The 19,425-nt window shown below is 39.9% G+C and overlaps 1 pseudogene; it reads right to left on the bottom strand.

Annotated features, from left to right (window-relative positions):
• Positions 1 to 17,512: 17,512 nt before the first annotated feature.
• Positions 17,513 to 19,425, bottom strand: part of LOC111820400 (eukaryotic translation initiation factor 3 subunit E-like) — a 14,187-nt pseudogene continuing 12,274 nt past the window's right edge.

Genomic DNA, 19,425 nt, shown 5'->3' with positions numbered 1-19,425 from the left:
CCAAATCCAAGAAGAAGCCAAAGGGCAAGGGAACTCATTGGTATAATCCGTATAGATTGGCTTACTCAGGGAAAAGAGCAAGGTGGAGAAGGGTGAAGAGTAGATACAGGGTTGTGTGGGATATGAGGCAAACAGAAGATACCCCAGCTTTTATTTACACCTTAATGATATTGTATTGCTATGATCTATTTTCTCACTGGACTATGACCTTGTCATCAGTATCTTCATATTCTCTGCGCTTGCCAAAGGGTTTGGGCCAACATGGTCTCATAATAAGTGTTTACTGGATTAATGAATCTATTAAGGAATGACATGGATAAGTATACCACGAGCATAACTGGCGTTATTTGAATGCTTCTTAATTTTCATTTTTTAAAATTCTCTTTACAATTGTTTTATTTCTGTCTTTTGGAATCCAATCCGTTCTTCTTCTGTAATAAGTTCTTATGATTTTTTCCTAAGCAAAGCAGCTATTTATATTGTGTTATTTGTTTGTTTGATTTCTGTTATTGAGATTTTAGTTTTTTAAGCCAGTTAAGATTGTATCCTATAATAAAGTCTTAATGTGTTTTATTTTTCTGTACATAATTGTGGGTCAATTTAATTTATAAAATAGGACAATTTTGTGGCACCTGGTTTAATTTTTCCCTTCAGTTTTGTACTGATTTCTTAAATACTTTTTACACTATTTGTATGGATCATATCAATCAAATTTATTTTGTATAAGAGATTAATAGAGGAATGTTAGGTTATAAGCCTTCCAGTTTCCTTGAATGATTTTTAGTATTCTGTAACACTTTTTTGTAATTAAGATTTAAATACCCAATCCCTCAAGACTTGCCATACAGAGAGCTGTCAATCAAGGAATTGGCAGGCTCTATGAACTGCATGATGAAGTCTTTATCCCTACTCTCTGATGCCTTCAAGACCAGCTTTTGTGAGCTGATCCTTCATTTCACATGTCTTAGAACTCACTCACACTTCTCATGCTTGGAAATGTAACACACAGAGTGACAACGTAATCTACAGCTAATAAGTTAGCGGCTATAAAAATGAACATCCACATTAACTTGCCAAGCATGGGATGGAGGTGTTACACTGTACTCATGTATATGTCTGCCAGGGCAATAGTACATATGCCTTTGGAGATGCTTCTAAGTTATGCAGAAAAGCCAACAATAATTCGTGAACTTTGTTGTCAGGATCCAGTTTCATTTAGGAGCCAAACCAACAGCATCAAAACACTTGGCCACGATCAGCCACAATCCAGCAGGCAAAGAAAACATGTAGAACTAGCCCTTGGGTCATGAATTTTGGGAAAATAAGGCTATTTCGGCACACTCTGTTATGTCCTAGCTTAGTATATGCTTTTACTGGGAAAATACTGGCAATAAAGAAATTCTTAGATTCTTTTTCTGTATATCCTGTGACTCATTATAAAGCAAAGTAAAATAAATAGTTACTCATTTTGATCATTATTCAAAAAAATTTTTTTAATCTAAACTTTATAACATTAGTTACCAAGTATAAAAATATACCTCTAGTATATTTATTTACAATCAGAATTTAAAAATTTAAACATTTATTCACTTGCAAATAATTAATGTATAAAATAATAAACCTGTTGTTGCTGAGTTGATTCCAACTCAAAGCAACCCCATATGACAGAGCAGAACTGCTCCACAGGGCTTCCAAAGAGCAGCTGGTGGATTCAAACGGCTGACCTTTCGGTTAGCAGCTATAGCTCTTAACCACTGTGCCACCAGGGCTCCTTTGAAATAATAGAATATAAAATTTAACAGTGGCCAAAAATTTGAATCCCACACCATAAAAATGAGCTTGGCCTATTAAAATCTAATTTTAAATTTACTTATCCATGCAGTAATCATTTAATCTACAGTACATTAAATATTTATAAATTCTTGATATACACATATTCTTCAAATGTATACTTTGAATATTTTTAAAATAAATATTAGTTCTCTTATCCTCTTCTCAATATACTTTTAAAAACTGAGTACATTTGTGATCACATAAGTGAGGGAGGAGCATCCTGAGTCCACTGGTAAGATAAGCAGAGATTTGCGTTAAGTGGAAGTGGAGCTGCATATTGGGAGGAAGGAGCCAATATTATTGAGTGCCTATTAGAGCACATATTTAACATATATTATTTTAGTACTTACAAGAACTCCACAAGGTAAACATCTTTTATCCCTTTACTGATTCTGATGTTGAGGCTCAGGAAAGTTGGATAAATAACAGAAGTACACATAGCTCGTACATTTTATAGCTGGAATATAAATCCAGATCTAATTAAAAAGTATGTTCTTTCTACTGATCCACATAGTCTTCAAACGTACAGAAAATAAAACAAAGTATAAGCTCTTTAAAGATAGAAGCTCTACTTGAAGCACCATTGTGTGTTTGTCTGTCTATATTCATGCATTATTCAAGCATCTCTGCTCTGAACCAGGAACTGAGCTAGGCCCTGGAATACAATGGTGAGCAAGACAGACAAGGGATCTGCCCTCAAAGAGCTTTGCAGACTACAGAGGGTTGCAGAAAAGCAAAAAGTGTGGTAAGTACTATGGGGGAGGAGGGTAGAGGTGCTAGGGGAACTCAGATTTTCAGTGCCTGGGAAGGTAATTTGCAGGAAGCAGCATCTAAGCTGATGCTTTAGAAATAAGTAGGTGTTATCGCAGAGATCTAATAAAAGAGACACAACCAAATATATGCACACCCATATTCATTGCCGCATTATTCACAATAGCAACAAGATGGAAGCAACCTAAGTGTTCATCAACAGATGAATGGATAAACAAAATGTGGTGCATACATACAAAGGAATACTACACAGCCATAAAGAATAACAATGAGTTCTCGAAACATGATATAACATGGATGAATCTGGAGGACATTATGCTGAGTGAAATAAATAATTCACAAAAGAACACATACTGTATGACCGCACTTCTATAAGAAGACAAGGATTGTTACAGACCAACGTTCGCTGGTGGTTACCAGGGATGGATGGGGGAAAGAGGGGGAATCTCTCTCTAGATAGTAGACAATTTTTATTTTTGATGATGGGAAAGGTACCACTGACTGTGGGTGAAATGTGCACAGCTTCACCAAGGTAAGTGATGCCACTAAGAAATACACAGGAGAAAAGAACATTTTTGGTAAATGATAAGACATACATAATTTTGCAACCACACCAACAACAACCAAAAAATAAAAACGTGTGGGGTTACATATGTATGTATATATGAATGTATGTGTTTGGGTACTGTATTAGGCTGGGTTCTTTAGAGAAGAAAAACCAGTAAAGTGTCTAAATATATAAAGAGATTTATATCAAGGAAATGGCTCACAAGGTTGTCGAGGCTGGAATGCCCCAAATCTGAAGGTCAGGCTAGAGGCTTCTCCTGATTCTCGTAGCAGCAGGGGCTGGCGAACCTGAGATGGGCAGGTCAGCCAGAGGGCTCTTGCTCACAGGCTGCAAAGACTGATGAATCCCAAGATCAGCAGGCAAGACCACAGGTAAGCTGCTAGATCAAGTCCCGAGAACCAGAGATCAGACTAACGGGAACCAGTGCAAGCAAAAGCCCAAAGGCTTGCCAGAGAGTACACTTATATTCAATGCAGGCCACACCCCAAAGGAAACTCCCTTTCAACTGGTAGGCTACTTATAGCAGACCTCATCATGGAGGTGATCACGTTATATCAAATTTCATTATGGAAGTGATCACATCATCATACGACTACCAAACTACATCATAACTGCCAAACCACTGAGAATCATGGCCCAGCAAAGTTGACACATAGCCTTAATGATCACAGGTATGTATATGTGTATACATACGTCAACACATATAGATGTATCTATATGTAATGTATATACAGGTATGTAAGTGCATGTATATAGATTCATATATATATATATATAAAATAAACCACATAGGGGGCACAGTTATGGATAATTCTTAGACATAACCAAACACCTTTCGAGTTTGGTTTTCTGAGTTTGAAGGCTTAGGATGATAGTCTCAGGGGACAACTAGGTCAATTGGCATAATATAGTTCATAATGTTTATGTTCTACTTCCTAGTTTGGTGAGTAATATCTGCAGTCTTAAAGCTTGAAAACAGCCATCTAAGATACAACTATTAATCTCTACTCATCTGGAGCAAAAGAGAAAGAAGGAAACCAAAAACTCAGAGGACAAGCTACTCTACAGGACTAATAGTCCACATGAACCATGGCCTCACCTACCCTGAGACCAGAAGAACTAGATGGTGCCCGCTACCACTACCTACTTTTCTGAGCAGGGCCACAATAGATGGATCCTAATAGAACAGGAGAAAATGTGGAACAGAACTCAAATTCTTAAAAAGTCCAGACTTACTGGACTGGTTAAGGCTGGAGGACTCCCCGAGACTATTGCCCTGTTGTTGTTAGGTGTCATTGAGTCAGTTCCGACTCATAGTGACCCCATGCACAACAGAAAGAAACACTGCCCAGTCCTGCGTCATCCTCACAACTGTTGCTATGCTTGAGCACATTGTTGCAGATACTGTGTCAATCCATCTCGTTCACTGTCTTCCTCTTTTTCGCTGACCCCTCTACTTCACCAAGCATGATGTCCTTCTCCAGGGACTGATCCCTCCTGATAGCATGTCCGAAGTATGTGAGACTTAGTCTCACCATCCTTGCTTCTAAGGAGCACTCTGGTTGTACTTCTTCCAAGGCAGATTTGTTCATTCTTTTGGCAGTCCATGGTATATTCAATATTCTTCACCAACAACACAATTCAAATGCATCAATTCTTCTTCAGCCTTTCTTATTCATTTGTCAGCATTCACATGCATATGAGGGGATTGAAAACACCAAGGCTTGGGTCAGGCACACCTTAGTCCTCAAGGTGACATCTTTGCTTTTCAACACTTTAAAGAACGCAATGCATCTTTTGATTTCTTGACTGCTACTTTCATGGTTCTTGGTTGTGGATCGAAGTAAAATGAAATCCTTGACAACCTCAATCTTTTCTCCGTTTATCATGATGTTGCTTATTTGTCCAGTTGTGAGGAATTTTTTCTTTATGTTGAGGTGTAATCCATACTGAAGTCTGTGGTCTTTGATCTTCATCAGTAAGTGCTTCAAGCCCTCTTCACGTTCAGCAAGCAAAGCTGTGTTATCTGCATAATGCAGGTTGTTAATGAGTCTTTCTCCAATCTTGATGCCCCATTCTTCTTCATATAGTCCAGCTTCTTGGATTATTTGCTCAGCATACAGATTGAATAGGTATGGTGAAAGGATACAACCCTGATGCACACCTTTCCTGACTTTAAACCATGCAGTATCCCTTTGTTCTGTTTGAAAGACTGCCTCTTGATTCATGTACAGATTCCTCATGGACACAATTAAGTGTTCTGGAATTCTGTTTCTCCGCAATGTTATCCATAATTTGTTATGATCCACACAGTTGAATGCCTTTGCATAATCAATAAAACACAGGTAAACATCTTTCTGGTATTCTCTGTTTTCAGCCAGGATCCATCTGACATCAGCAATGATATCCCTGATTCCACATCCTCTTCTAAATCCAGCTTGAATTTCTGACAGTTTTCTGTCGATATGCTGCTGCAGCCACTTTTGAATGAGCTTCAGCAAAATTTTGCTTGCATATGATATTAATGATATTGTTCAACAATTTCCACATTTGGTTGGATCACCTTTCTTGGGAGTAGGCACAAATATGGATCTCTTCCAGTCGGTTGGCCAGTTAGCTGTCTTCCAAATTTCTTGGCATAGACGAGTGAGCACTTTCAGCGCTGCATGCACTTGTTGAAACATCTCAGTTGGTATTCTGTCAATTCCCGGAGCCTTGTTTTTCGCTAGTGCCTTCAGTGCAGCTTGGACTTCATCCTTCAGTACCATCGGTTCCTGATTACATGCTACCTCCTGAAATGGTTGAATGTCAACCAATTCTTTTTGGTATAGTGACTCGGTGCATTCCTTCCATCTTCTTTTGATGCTTCCTGCATCGTTTAATATTTTCCCTGTAGAATCCTTCAGTACTGCAACTTGAGGCTTGAATTTTTCCTTCAGTTCTTTCAGCTTGAGAAATGCTGGGCGTGTACTTCCCTTTTGGTTTTCTATCTCCAGGTCTTTGCACATGTCATCAAAATACTTTATCTCCCTGAGATACTCTTTAAACCTTCAACCAAAACTAGTCCCTGAGGCTACCTTTAAGCTAATCAACAGAGTGACTCAAAATAAAGAATATAACTGGTGAGTACAGAGCTATTTTAAAAAATTGTCTATATGAGACCTAATAGTCAACAATCACCCTAAAGCAAAGATGAGAAGGTATGGGGGCAAGCAAACTCGGTTACTAGAAATAGAACAATCAGAATGGAATTAATGGAAATGTTGACACATTGTGAAAAATGTAACCAATGTCACAGAATAATTTGTGTAGAAATTGTTAAATAGGAATGTAATCAGCTGTGTAAACGTTCATGGAAAATGCAATAAAATATTATTTTTTTAAAAAGAAATAAGCAGTGGTCATCCAGGTCCAGGAAATGGGGGATGCAGTTGGAAAGAGTGTTTCTGGAAGAGGGGACTGAATCAGCAAAGGTCTAGAAGTAAAGGGGCAGTGTCACACTGGCGAGGGTGTGAGGATGGTAGGGAGTGAAGGTGGTGTTGCAAAGGAATTTATAGACATGGTCAAGGAATTGGAAGCAATTGAGAATGATCTCTCTGAGCAGAATAGAGAGAACTTATGGACAGGAAGGGGAGCCTGGCGTCAGTATAGCTAACAGAGGTAGAGGTGGCCTGTACTCAAGAGTGGCACCTAGGACTGTGAAGTGGGAGGGCTGAATCTGGGTACTGGATGTGAGAAAAGGGGAGTTCACTGTGAACTATTGTCTTAGGTTGAGTTCTCCAGGATGCAAAACCAGTGAAGCGTGTATATATGCAGAGAGTGAGCAATTTATATCAAGGAAATGGCTAATGTGGTTGTAGAGGCTGGAAAGTCCCAAGTTTGTGGGTCAGGCTGGAGGCTTCTGCTGACTCACATAGTTGCAGGGGCTGACAAACCCAAGGTAAGCTGCTAGCTCAGGTTCAAAGAACCAGAGGCCAGATACAGAATCCAGAGTGAGCAAAAGCCAGCAAGTTTTGCCAGAAAGTCCACATATAATTGATGCAGGCTACACCCTCAAGGAAACTCCCTTTCTACTGATTGGCTGCTCATAGCAGATCTCAACATGGAGGTGATTACATTATATCACATCTCGTTATGGATGTGATTACATCATTATACAGCTGTTAAACTACATCATAACTGCCAAACCATTGAGAATCATGGCCCAGCCAAGCTGACACACAACTTTAACCATCATAGCTATCAAAAAACGTTTGCTAAGTTTCTTAGGAATACTGAGAAGAAAGGACTAAAACAACTAACACAGGTCAAATCTCATCACACAGAACTGCATGGAAAAATGATTATAAATGAACACTCTCTCATTGATACCATTGGAGACCTCTCACGACCCTTGAAGTGCAGCTCTTCATTTGAAAATACTGAAGCATCCAGAAGAAAAATCTCTAGCAATGAAGTAATGAAATGTTAAGTCTTTCAAGGTCTCTGTCTTTGAAGGGGGCTGGAGAGAGGTCTTAATCTGACTTGCTGGTATTGACAGGAGACAAGCCATTCTCTCCTCTCTGGTCAAGATGCAGACATGCTATGATTTCGTATTTCTTGCTTTCCACAGGATAAGATTTACTCCATCATTAGCAAGCCTGTTATGTTCCTCCTTACATTTATGCTACACCACGCCATCAGACACTCATTAGCTTCTTCATGAAGATTGTCTGTTAGGTGTGTACCAACTGAAGAAGATCATTAGCTGTTTTGGATAAATCCGTCATGAACTATCACTGCACCTGCAACCAGAAAAAGAAGGGGAGTAAGAGTTACTTTTGAAACTTTTCCAACTCCCAAAAAATATATAAGCACATATATTTCTTGGAATTGCTAATCAAAATTCCAATTATTTAACAGTTAAATAAAAATATTATCATTCATACTTATTTTATTCGTTAGCATTTTTATTCACGTACAGGGTAATTTAAAAAATTGTGAGGTATTTCCTATTAAAATACATAGCCCCAGTGAGATAAAGGAAGATTTCATTAGCCTCAACACAATGCACCTTTGATTCAAAAAACAGAATAAAAAGTTGTTTCATAAAATGTTACTGACTTCTGGATTTATGTTAAGAACTTGACTGCCAACCAAAAGGTCGACAGTTGGAATCTGCCAGCTGCTCCTTGGAAACCCTATGGGGCAGTTCTAGTCTATCTTATAGGGACGCTATGAGTTGGAAATGATTCGGTGGCAACAGGTTTGTTCTTTTTTTTTTTTGGTAATATGTTTTTATAAGGCTCATAGTTAATTACTGGTACAAAAATAACATAATTGTAATTTCTTTCATCAATTACTGGCTTATCATAGTATAAATATGTTGCTATTTTGCTGCTGTATTTAAAACAGTTTTTGAATTTAACTTCCTAAGTGTACTAAACCACTATTCCAATGTTAATTTTATATTTGATATAATATAGAATGTGTTGTTTTATGAATAAACCATAGAAATATTAGATTGTACTGTATGAAATTGTCATTTTTGTACATTAGAAATGGTCAAGTATCAGCAATGTCATATGGTTCAAATCTAACATTTACATATGTGTTTTCTTACTCCATATAACACCAACAGCAAAAAAAAAACTGTTGCCATGAGTCCGACATGTAGTGACCATATAGGACAGAGTAGAACCACCCCATAGGGTTTCCAAGGAGCGGCCGGTGGATTCCAACTGCTGACCTTTTGGTTAGAAGCCAGGCTCTGAACCACTGCGCCACCATGGTTCCAACATCTATATAACCCGTTGCCAAGTAGATTCAGACTCATAGAACGCTATAGGAAGAGTAGAACTGCCCGTTTCCAAGGAGGGCTGGTGGATTCGAACCGCCGACATTTTGGTTAGGAGAGGAACTCTTAACAACAGCACTACCAGGGCTCCAACATCTACATAGCACATGCCTAGCCTATTAAATGCTTATTAAAAGTAGTTCACTCATCTGTAAGAATTAACCTCCAACCGGGGTGGCTGAGTAGATGAAAGGTCCAGAAATCTGATTCTCTGTATGTTTGCGTTAAGCTTATGATTTTCACTAAAATAATAAAGACTGGTTTCTTTTACAGTAAATTCTGTTTGAACAAAACGCCAAAGGGCAGTTGTTAACACAAATGACTGATTTACTTTACTCAGTCCATGCCTTTCAAAACAAAATTGTCCACCAGTATTGCCTTCAGTAGGGTAGAAAAGACTGAAGATCTTCCTGAGGAAATAGGAAGATTCATGGACTTAAATCTGAGAATGTGGGTGTCCAGGTGGGTTTATTTCACTCTCCCTAGAAGTGAGAACTCCTTGTGGGCTCCTGTCTCAAAGCAGCTAAAAGGCCTGGAGAGAATAGTAGGCCCTTAGAGGTGGAGGTGCAGCCACGTTGGATCCTTGAAGCTCTAAGATCCAGGAGAGAGGTTAGATCCGCTGAGGGCAAGGGCTCTGCAGGGCCCAGCAGGGCTGAGGTTGCAGGCTCCCCCAGGGCTGAGGGCTGCCATATTTTGCCACTTTGGTAGCATGCAGTGATTCCACCAACAGCATCAGAAACTCTTGCCATTTATACCTTTTATTAATTATATTTATATGAAACTATGCATTTAGCAATGGAAGTAGCTTGAATTTTTGCATTTATTCTGTCCATATGCACATTTTTAGTTCCTGAAAACCCTAAGAAAGAAAAACAAAATTTTAAACACAAACTAGAAGAGACTGTCCTGACTATAAAGTGTTCACATTCTTACTGGGCAGAGAAGATGAATGTAACATGCAAGAATTAGATAGTAAATTTTCGTACACAATTTCCCTCCTCCCTCAGGGCTTTAATTATTACAATAAACTTATACAGCACCCCCTCCCAACAGCCCAAACACCGGCTGTGGAACAAACTATTGAACAAAACACTTCTCGCAATCCCTTTTAGCTAGTGAGTCCATCTGGGAGACCAATTCTGTCCCTTCCTTCTAATCGTAAACTCTTCTGACTCTGGGAAGTCGATTCATCTACCTTTCCAGTGGTAGGGCAAAACCTCAGAAATCCCACAAGAACATTTTTTAAAAATAATGCTAGTAAACAATAGTGCTAATGAAAAATAATGCTAAGGATACCTTCCATTCATTGAGCCTACCACATGCCCTTTAATAGGTGTTTTATCAACTTCTTTAATTCTTACAGTACAATCTTTGCAAAGTGCTGCCCAACAAAGTCACCGAAACATAACCTGAAAAAGCAACTTGCCAAGATCACACAGCAGTAGGAACCAATACCCCACCCCCTGCAGCCTATGCTGTATTTACTACCCCACCTGTCTCTGTCTTTTGCATTAGCTACTAGTAAAGACAGAGACTGAAACATGAGAATTGCTTGTTTGCGTGACCACAAACATCTGACCCAACCCCTCCACAACTCCACCCAACCCAAAGTTTTCTAGGTTTCTAAAGAAATTCTGCAATGTATTTTGAAAATCTACTGGGATTTTTAAGTGCTCATTCAGAAAAGAAAAATGAGAGAATACACTTATCAATAGCAGCTGCCATTAAGTTGACTGACTCACAGCAACACCATGTGTGTGAGAGTAGAACTATGCTCCATAGAGTTTTCAATGGCTGGTTTTTCAGAAGTAGATTGCTAGGCCTTTCTTCTGAGGTGCCTCTGGGAGGACTTCACCCTCCAACCTTTGGTTAGCAGCCAAGCACATTAACCATCTGTATCACCCAAGGACTCTAAAAATATACCTACTACCCAGGAAATACAGAGCTCTGGTGGCTCAGTAGTTAAGAGCTCGGCTGCTTACCAAAAGGTCGGCAGTTTGAATCCACCAGCCGCTCCTTGGAAACCCTATGCTGCAGTTCTACTCTGTCCTATAGGGTCTCTATGAGTCAGAACCCCATGCATCTGTCAGTTTGTCGTACTGTGGGGGTTTGTGTGCTATGATACTGGAAGCTATGTCCCCACTATTCAAAAACCAGCAGGGTCATCCATGGCGGACAGGTTTCCGCTGAGCTTCCAGACTAAGACAGACTAGGAAGACGGACCCCGTGGTCTACTTCTGAAAAGAATTAGCCAGTGAAAACCTTTTGAATAGCAGCGGAACATTATCAGATATAGCACCAGAAGATGAGCCCCTCAGGTTGGAAGGCACTCAAAATACAACTAGGGAAGAGCTGCCTCCTCAAAGTAAAGTCAACCTTAATGACATGGATGGAGTCAAGCTTTCAGGGCCTTCATTTGCTGATGTGGCACGACTTAAAATGAGAAGAAACAGCTGCAAACATCATTAATAATTGGAAGTGGAATGTCCGAAGTATGAATCTAGGAAAATTAGAAATCATCAAAAATGAAATGGAGCGCATAAAGATCAATATCCCAGGCATCAGTGAGCTGAAATGGACTGGTATTTGTCATCTTGAATCAGACAATCACATGGTCTACCATGCCGGGAATGACAACATGAAGAGGAATGGTGTTGCATTCATCATTAAAAAGAACATTTCAAGATCTATCCTGAAGTACAAAGCTGTCAGTGATAGGATAATATCCACATGCCTACAAGGAAGACCAGTTAATACAACTATTATTCAAATTTACGCACCAACCACTAAGGCCAAAGATGAAGAAATGGAAGATTTTTACCAGCTTCTGCAGACTGAAATCAATCGAACATGCAATCAGGATGCACTGATAATTACTGGTGACTGGAATGCAAAAGTGGGAAGCAAAAAAGGATCGGTAGTTGGAACATACAGCCTTGGTGATAGAAACGATGCCCGAGATTGCATGATTGAATTTTGCAAGACCAATGACTTCTTCATTGCAAATACCTTTTTTCACCAACATAAATGGTGACTATACACGTGGACCTCACTAGATGGAATACACAGGAATCAAATCGACTACATCTGTAGAAAGAGAAGATGGAAAAGCTCAATATCATCAGTCAGAACAAGGCCAGGGGCCGACTTCGGACCAGACCATCAATTGCTCATATGCAAGTTCAAGTTGAAACTGAAGAAAATTAGAGCAAGTCTGTGTGAGCCAAAGTACAACCTTGAGTATATCCCACCTGAATTTAGAGACCATCTCAAGAATAGATTTGACGCACTGAACACTAATGACCAAAGACCAGACAAGTTGTGGAATGACATCAAGGACATCATACACGAAGAAAGCAAGGGGTCATTAAAAAGACAGGAGAGAAAGAAAACACCTAAATGCATGTCAAAAGAGACTCTGAAACTTGCTATTGAACGTTGAGTAGCTAAGGCAAAAGGAAAAAAAAAAAAATGATGAAGTAAAAGATCTGAACAGAAGATTTCAAAGAGTGGCTCCAGAAGACAAAGTAAAGTATTATGATGACATATGCAAAGACTTGGATATAGAGAACCAAAAGGGAAGAACATGCTCAGCATTTCTCAAGCTGAAAGAACTGAAGAAAAAATTCAAGCCTCGAGTTATAATACTGAAGGAGTCTATGGGGAAAATATCAAACAAAGCAGGAAGCATCAAAAGAAGATGGAGGGAATATATAGAGTCACTATGCCAAAAAGAATTGGTCGACTTTCAACCATTTCAGGAGGTAGCATATGATCAAGAACTGATGGTACTGAAGTAAGAAGTCCAAGTTGCACTGAAGGCACTGGTGAAAAACAAGGCTCCGGGAATTGATGGAATACCAACTGAGATGTTTCAACAAATGGATGCAGCGCTGGAAGTGCTCACTCGTCTATTCCAAGAAATTTGGAAGATAGCTACCTGGCCAACTGACTGGAAGAGATCCATATTTATGCCTGTTCCCAAAAAGGGTGATCCAACCGAATGTGGAAATTATCAAACAATATTGTTAATATCATATGCAAGCAAAATTTTGCTGAAGCTCATTCAAAAGTGGCTGCAGCAGTATACTGACAGGGAACTACCAGAAATTCAAGCCAGATTTAGAAGAGGATGTGGAATCAGGGATATCACTGCTGATGTCAGATGGATCCTGGCTGAAAGCAGAGAATACCAGAAAGATGTTTACCTGTGTTTTATTAACTATGGTAAGGCATTCGACTGTGTGGATGATAACAAACTATGGATAACATTGTGGAGAATGGGAATTCCGGAACACTTAATTATGCTCATCAGGACCTGTACATGGATCAAGAGGCAGTCATTCAAATAGAACAAGGGGATACTGCATGGTTTAAAGTCAGGAAATGTGTGCATCAGGGTTGTATTCTTTCACCATACCTATTTAATCTGTATGCTGAGCAAATAATCCAAGAAGCTGGACTATATGAAGAAGAATGGGGCATCAAGATTGGAGGAAGACTCACTAACAACCTGCATTATGCAGGTGACACAACCTTGCTTGCTGAAAGTGAAGAGGACTTGAAGCACTGACTGATGAAGATCAAAGACCACAGCCTTCAGTATGGATTACACCTCAACATAAAGAAAACAAATATCCTCACAACTGGACCAATAAGCAACATCATGATAAATGGAGAAAAGATTGAGGTTGTCAAGGATTTTGTTTTACTTGGATCCACAATCAACACCCATGGAAGCAGCAGTCAAGAAATCAAAAGACGCACTGCACTGGGCAAATCAGCTTCAAAAGACGTCGTTAAAGTGTTGAAAAGAAAAGATGTCACCTTGAGGACTAAGGTGCTCCCGCCTGACCCAAGCCTTGGTGTTTTCAATCGCCTCATATGCATGTGAAAGCTGGACAATGAATAAGGAAGACGGAAGAAGAACTGATGCTTTTGAATTGTGGTGTTGGCGAAGAATATTGAATATACCATGGACTGCCAAAAGAATGAACAAATCTGTCTTGGAAGAAGTACAACCAGAGCGCTCCTTAGAAGCAAAGATGACAAGACTATGTCTTACATTTTTTGGACATATTATCAGGAGGGATCAGTCTCTGGAGAAGGACATCATGCTTAGTTTAAAAAAAAAAAAAAAGAGGGTCAGCGAAAAAGAGGAAGATCCTCAACAAGATGGATTGACACAGTGGCAGCAACAATGGGCTCAAGCATAGCAACAGTTGTGAGGATGGCGCAGGACCAGGTATTGTTTTGTTCTGTTGTGCATGGGGTCGCTGTGAGTCAGAACTGACTCAATGGCACCTAACAACAACAACTAACAACACGAGTCGGAATAGATTCGGCAACAGCAACGGGTTTACCCAGGAAATGCAATTATTACTTACGTCCCTCTCTCCTCTGCCTGGGTCACATGGAACCTAGGACATTCTATTATAATATTTTGTTGATGTTTAGGCTTCAACTGCAAACAATGCTGTCTTTTCCCTAGTAAAGTTATCTTCTTTCCCCTGGCTCAGCACCTCAAATTGCAGCCTAAGCCTGTTGGACATTCCTCTCCTCTATGAGGCTGGTGACATTTGTTCACCATCCTTCAGGCTGGAGCCCATTCATGCACAGCCTTTCTTCAGGGTAACTGAATATTAACCCACAGACTTTTCCTCTTCAAACTTGATCACAATTATTTTAGTCCTGTGATTAATATTTGTCAACATTTAATCATTTTTGTGTCTCTGCTTAGTCTCCTCTTATTTCTCCATGTCGTATAATATTCGTTTATTTCTGTCCAAGAGTCTTAAAGAATGCGATGATTCAGCCCTCCACCCACACACCCGCATGAGGAAGGAGGCTTTCCTCCCTACTTTTCTGAGGTACAAAAATGTTTGGCTCCGGTGCAGCTCTGTTTTTCCAGCTGCAAAGCAGCAGCTGACCAGATTTTTTCTACGCACTGAAAACTGACAGCAAAGCGTATTGTGGCATGATAGGGTGGATGCAAAGCCTCGAAAGAGCACAAAAGCAAAATAGAGTCTTGGAACTCAGAGTGTCAATGAACATATGCAGAGAGATGACATTAACAATTTTATTATGTGCCAGGTACATCTTTGATGTGGTGAAACCCATGTGAAATTGTTCATTACAGATTAGTAAGTAAGTACAAATAATCTGTGCTTACTTCGCTTACTGGGTCATCTGCCCCTGTGAGGGACTGTAAATTTGAAAAGAGGCTGATTCTGTAGGAAGGTGCTATAGGGCTGGGAGAGAGACAGATGCCTGTCATACGGAGAAGCAGAGTCACATCAAAATGTGGTTAAAAAATGTGAACTTGTTCACTACAGATGATCTGGTAAGCAAGGTAAGCACAGTGATTACCTTGCCTATTGGATAATCCTATCCTGGTCAAATAAAAGAGATAATAAAGAGATAAGAAGAGAGCAGGCATCAAGGAGGACTCCAAGGTTTCTGGCTTGGGCAATGTGGCTGGTGATGCCTCTCTCTGAGGCGGTGCATGACGGAAAAGGACCAAATTTATTGGGATGGAGGGGGCAGAAGGTGGCTGGTAACAATCAACTTACTCTTGGCGAAATTACACTTGATAGGCCTCTGAGTTACCCCGGTGGGGACCTCCAGGAGGCTTAAAATTCCTAAGAGAGATCCCAACCACAGGAATTCACTGAGAAATCATCAGCATATAGATGAGGCTTAGAGTTGCTGAGACAACTCAGTCATTACCTCATTACATCTCCACAACTCTGTGAAGTAAGTACAATAAAACAAACAAACAAAAAAGCCCCCGGGCAAATAATAATTGGCTGGCAGACCTGGGATTGCCTAACTTTAAAATTCACTCTCTCCTTCTTTATGGGGCCTTCCCGTGGCATGGTGAGTGGCTGGAAGAACAGTTGTATGTGCTCACAGGTTTGCCACGTTGCTGAGTTTACTCCAGCCCAGCACTGCCATAGTTTCTGGAAATATTAATAAAACATGCCTGCCATAAGTCAAAGCAGGATAAGGGAGACAGAAAGTCAACAAATGGTTTCAACATAATACGGGAATCGCAGCAATGGAGGCATGTGGACAGTTTATTTGGCACAACTTTTATCAGGAAGGGCCCCCTGGCCTCAAAAGTCCTGATAAAATGCAAATGTCAATGCGTTTAACCTTCACTCACGTCTATTTAGATAGAGTTTGATAGAGGAGAAAGGGATGGGAAGGATGAGACTTTGCCTGAGGGAATTGATCTGAAGGCAATATTATAAAGAGAAGGAGTCCTCGTGGCAGCTGCTAACCGAAAGGTTGGTGGTTCGATTTGGTCAGCAGTTCGAACCCACCAGCTGTTCCTCAGGACAAAGATGTGGCAGTTGGCTTCCACAAGGATTTACAGCCTTGGAAACGCTACGGGGCAGTTCTACTCTGTCCTTACAGTGTCGCTGTTAAGTCAGAATCGACTCTATGGCGATGGGTTTGGTTTTTTGTTTATTATAGAGGGGATACTTGACATAGAAGAGACCTTAAAAAAAGAAGACACATTAAGACCTAGGAGAGAAACAGAAAAAAGGGCACCTACAGGAAGTAGCCACTACACTCTAGCCATCAGATCCATAATCCAATGGGTTAATGTGACTCCCAGGAATTCTAATCCTCTCCCCATCCTTCCCCAAAAAATGCTTTATAAAACCAAACCCACTGCTGTCGAGTTGATTCTGACTCCTGGTGACCCCATGCGTTACAAAGTACAACTGAGATTCGTAGGGATTTCTTGGCACTAATATTTACTGAAGCAGATCACCAGGTCTTTTTTCAGGGGAGCTACTAGGTGGGTTTGAATCACCAACCTTCAGGCTGAAAAAAAACCCCAAAAAACCCGTTGCTGTCAAGTCGATTCCAACTCATAGTGACCCTATAGGACAGAGTAGAACTGCCCCATAGAGTTTCCAAGGAGCACCTGGTAGATTGGAACTTTTTGGTTAGCGGCTGTAGCTCTTAACAACTACATCACCAGGGTTTCCACCTTTAGGTTAGTAGATGAAAATGCTTTATAGGAGGGCCAATAAAGCCTAATCATCCCTGAGTAACTTACTTTGTCCTTGGGTTTTGCTAATGAACTTAGATGGATTAGCAATGGTAAGCTGATTTATAAACCTGTGACCCTATGCCTTACTTTTCACCAGGATATTCCCAGTACGTGGCCAGGCATAGTAGCCTCGCACTAAGTATGAACCTTAATTGATTTAGGAGCCCTGGTGGCACAGGGGTTAAGGGCTCGGCTGCTAACCAAAAGGTTGGCAGTTTGAATCCACTAGCCACTCCTTGGAAACCCTGTGAGGAAGTTCTACTCTGCCCCATAGGGTCACAATGAGTCAGAATCGACTTGAAGGCACTGGGTTTAATTGAATTAAAGCTAAATGCAAATACATAACTTGTTATGCTCAAAATTTTAAGTTGTGTTCAAAATACATATATCTTACTTTATATAATGGATTTAGCATGTTGAAATTTTTTTACCTTTAATTTGTGAAGCCAGAGTTCTGATTAAGTTTTTTTTCGATATTCATGGACACTATCTATCTTCTATATGAAAGGCTTTGGGTCATTTCAATCACTTGCCAACAGGGTGAGACAGCTTTGGTACTCATAACCACATGGCCTAATTTAGAATTAATCTTCTCATCAAATTCACAATCCATCTTTTAGCGTCTCCTGGGGTCATTTTCTGTGTATCTGCCAATATATTAATGCTGATACAACTGGTGAATGTTATATAAAGTCTTAAATATAATAAAGAAACATTACTAATTAAATCTTCAAGAAGTAGTCATTGAGCATTGATGCTTTCTCTGGGCCCCAATTAAAGTCAAAATTAACATATAAGCATTCAATAAACTCAGTCATAGCATCTTTATATGTGTAGGACTCCTTGTCTTAATTACCTAGTACTACCATAATAGACATATCACAAATGGATGGCTTTAAAGATCAGAAATTTATTTTTCTCACAGTTTAAGGGGCTAGAAGTTCAAATTCAGGGCATGGTTCTAGGCGGAGGTCCTTCCTTGTGGGTAACCCCATGAGTTCCTTGTCATTCCTTGGATTCAGTCTTTCCCTGTGTATGTCTCTGTGTCTAATATGCTCTTTTTGTAACTCAGAAGTTAACAGGTTTGGGATCCACCCTACTTTGTATGACCTCATTAACATAACAAAAGAAAATCCCTATTTCCAAACAGGGTCATATTTATGGAGCCCTGGTGGAATAGTGGAGCTCTGGTGGTGAACTGGTTAGGTGGTAAGACTCCTAACCAAAAGGTTGGCAGTTTGAACTCACCAGCTACTCCTTGGAAACTCTATAGGGCAATTCTACTCTGTCTTACAGGATCCCTGAGAGTCAGAATCAACTCTATGGCAATAGGTGTGGTGTTTTGGTTTTTGAGGATTAGGATTTCAGCATATATCTTTGGAAGACACAAGTCAATCTCTAACACTCATGTTGAATGACTTTAAGTCTTTTAGCACCTGCCTACATTTCCAAGCATCTTGGATTGTTATGATTGCTGTAGTCAAATAGTGGAGAAAAAGTGGACACATCATTTGATTGCATTAAGATATTGTGGCTGACAAATGACAAGATAAAGAATGATAATGACATCACAGCCTTTGGGGTGATTGAAAAGAGGCCAGTGAATGAGCCATGCTTGTTGCTGAAATATTGCTGAAACACTGGAATGGAGAACAGAGAGAATTATTATCTACGGGTTTTTTTTAAAAATGTATAAGCTCTTCCATGGGTGCATCCCCATTCCACATTGTAAAAATAAACAAAGATCATCCAAATGAAAACAAGCAGAGGCTATTTAATCAGAGTTTACCGTAGCAAGGGAGGCTGCCACCATCACTTGTGTTTGGCAGAGACACAAAGGCAGGCAGTGGAGTGGGAAAGCTGTACAGTGAAAAAAGGAAAGGCTTCCGATATGCTCAGATTGGAGACTTTTGGGATGGGGAAGCTAGAGGCAGGCTAACTAATCAGGGCATCTTGAGTGATTGGTTTGAGGAGCATATTTGGCTTTTTCTAGTTGGTCCTGAGTTGGAAGTAGAGCAAAAAAAATACGGAAGCTGGTAGTCATCGACCAAGTCCTGACCATTCTAGGTTAATTACTGCAGAGGTTATGGGCCAGAGTTCTATTTCATATATGGTCTGGCCATTGTTTGTTTGCATATCCAGTCTCTCAGCATTAAGATTTCAGAGGTTAGCTTTGCCAGAGTAAACTCAGAATTTCTATCATTTGTGGAAACTAGCACTTTATTTTTTTTTAATTTTTTTTATTTTTTTATTGTACTTCAGGTGAAAGCTTACAGAACAAATAGTTTCTCATGAAACAGAAGTACACATGTTGTTTTATGACATTGGTTAACAACCCCACAACAT

The sequence above is a fragment of the Trichechus manatus genome, unplaced genomic scaffold (assembly GCF_000243295.1).
Source record: "Trichechus manatus latirostris isolate Lorelei unplaced genomic scaffold, TriManLat1.0 scaffold00036, whole genome shotgun sequence".
NCBI classification, from domain to species: Eukaryota; Metazoa; Chordata; class Mammalia; order Sirenia; family Trichechidae; genus Trichechus; species Trichechus manatus.
The sequence above is the reverse complement of the archived record's forward strand: the minus strand, read 5'-3'. Positions and strand labels throughout refer to the sequence as shown.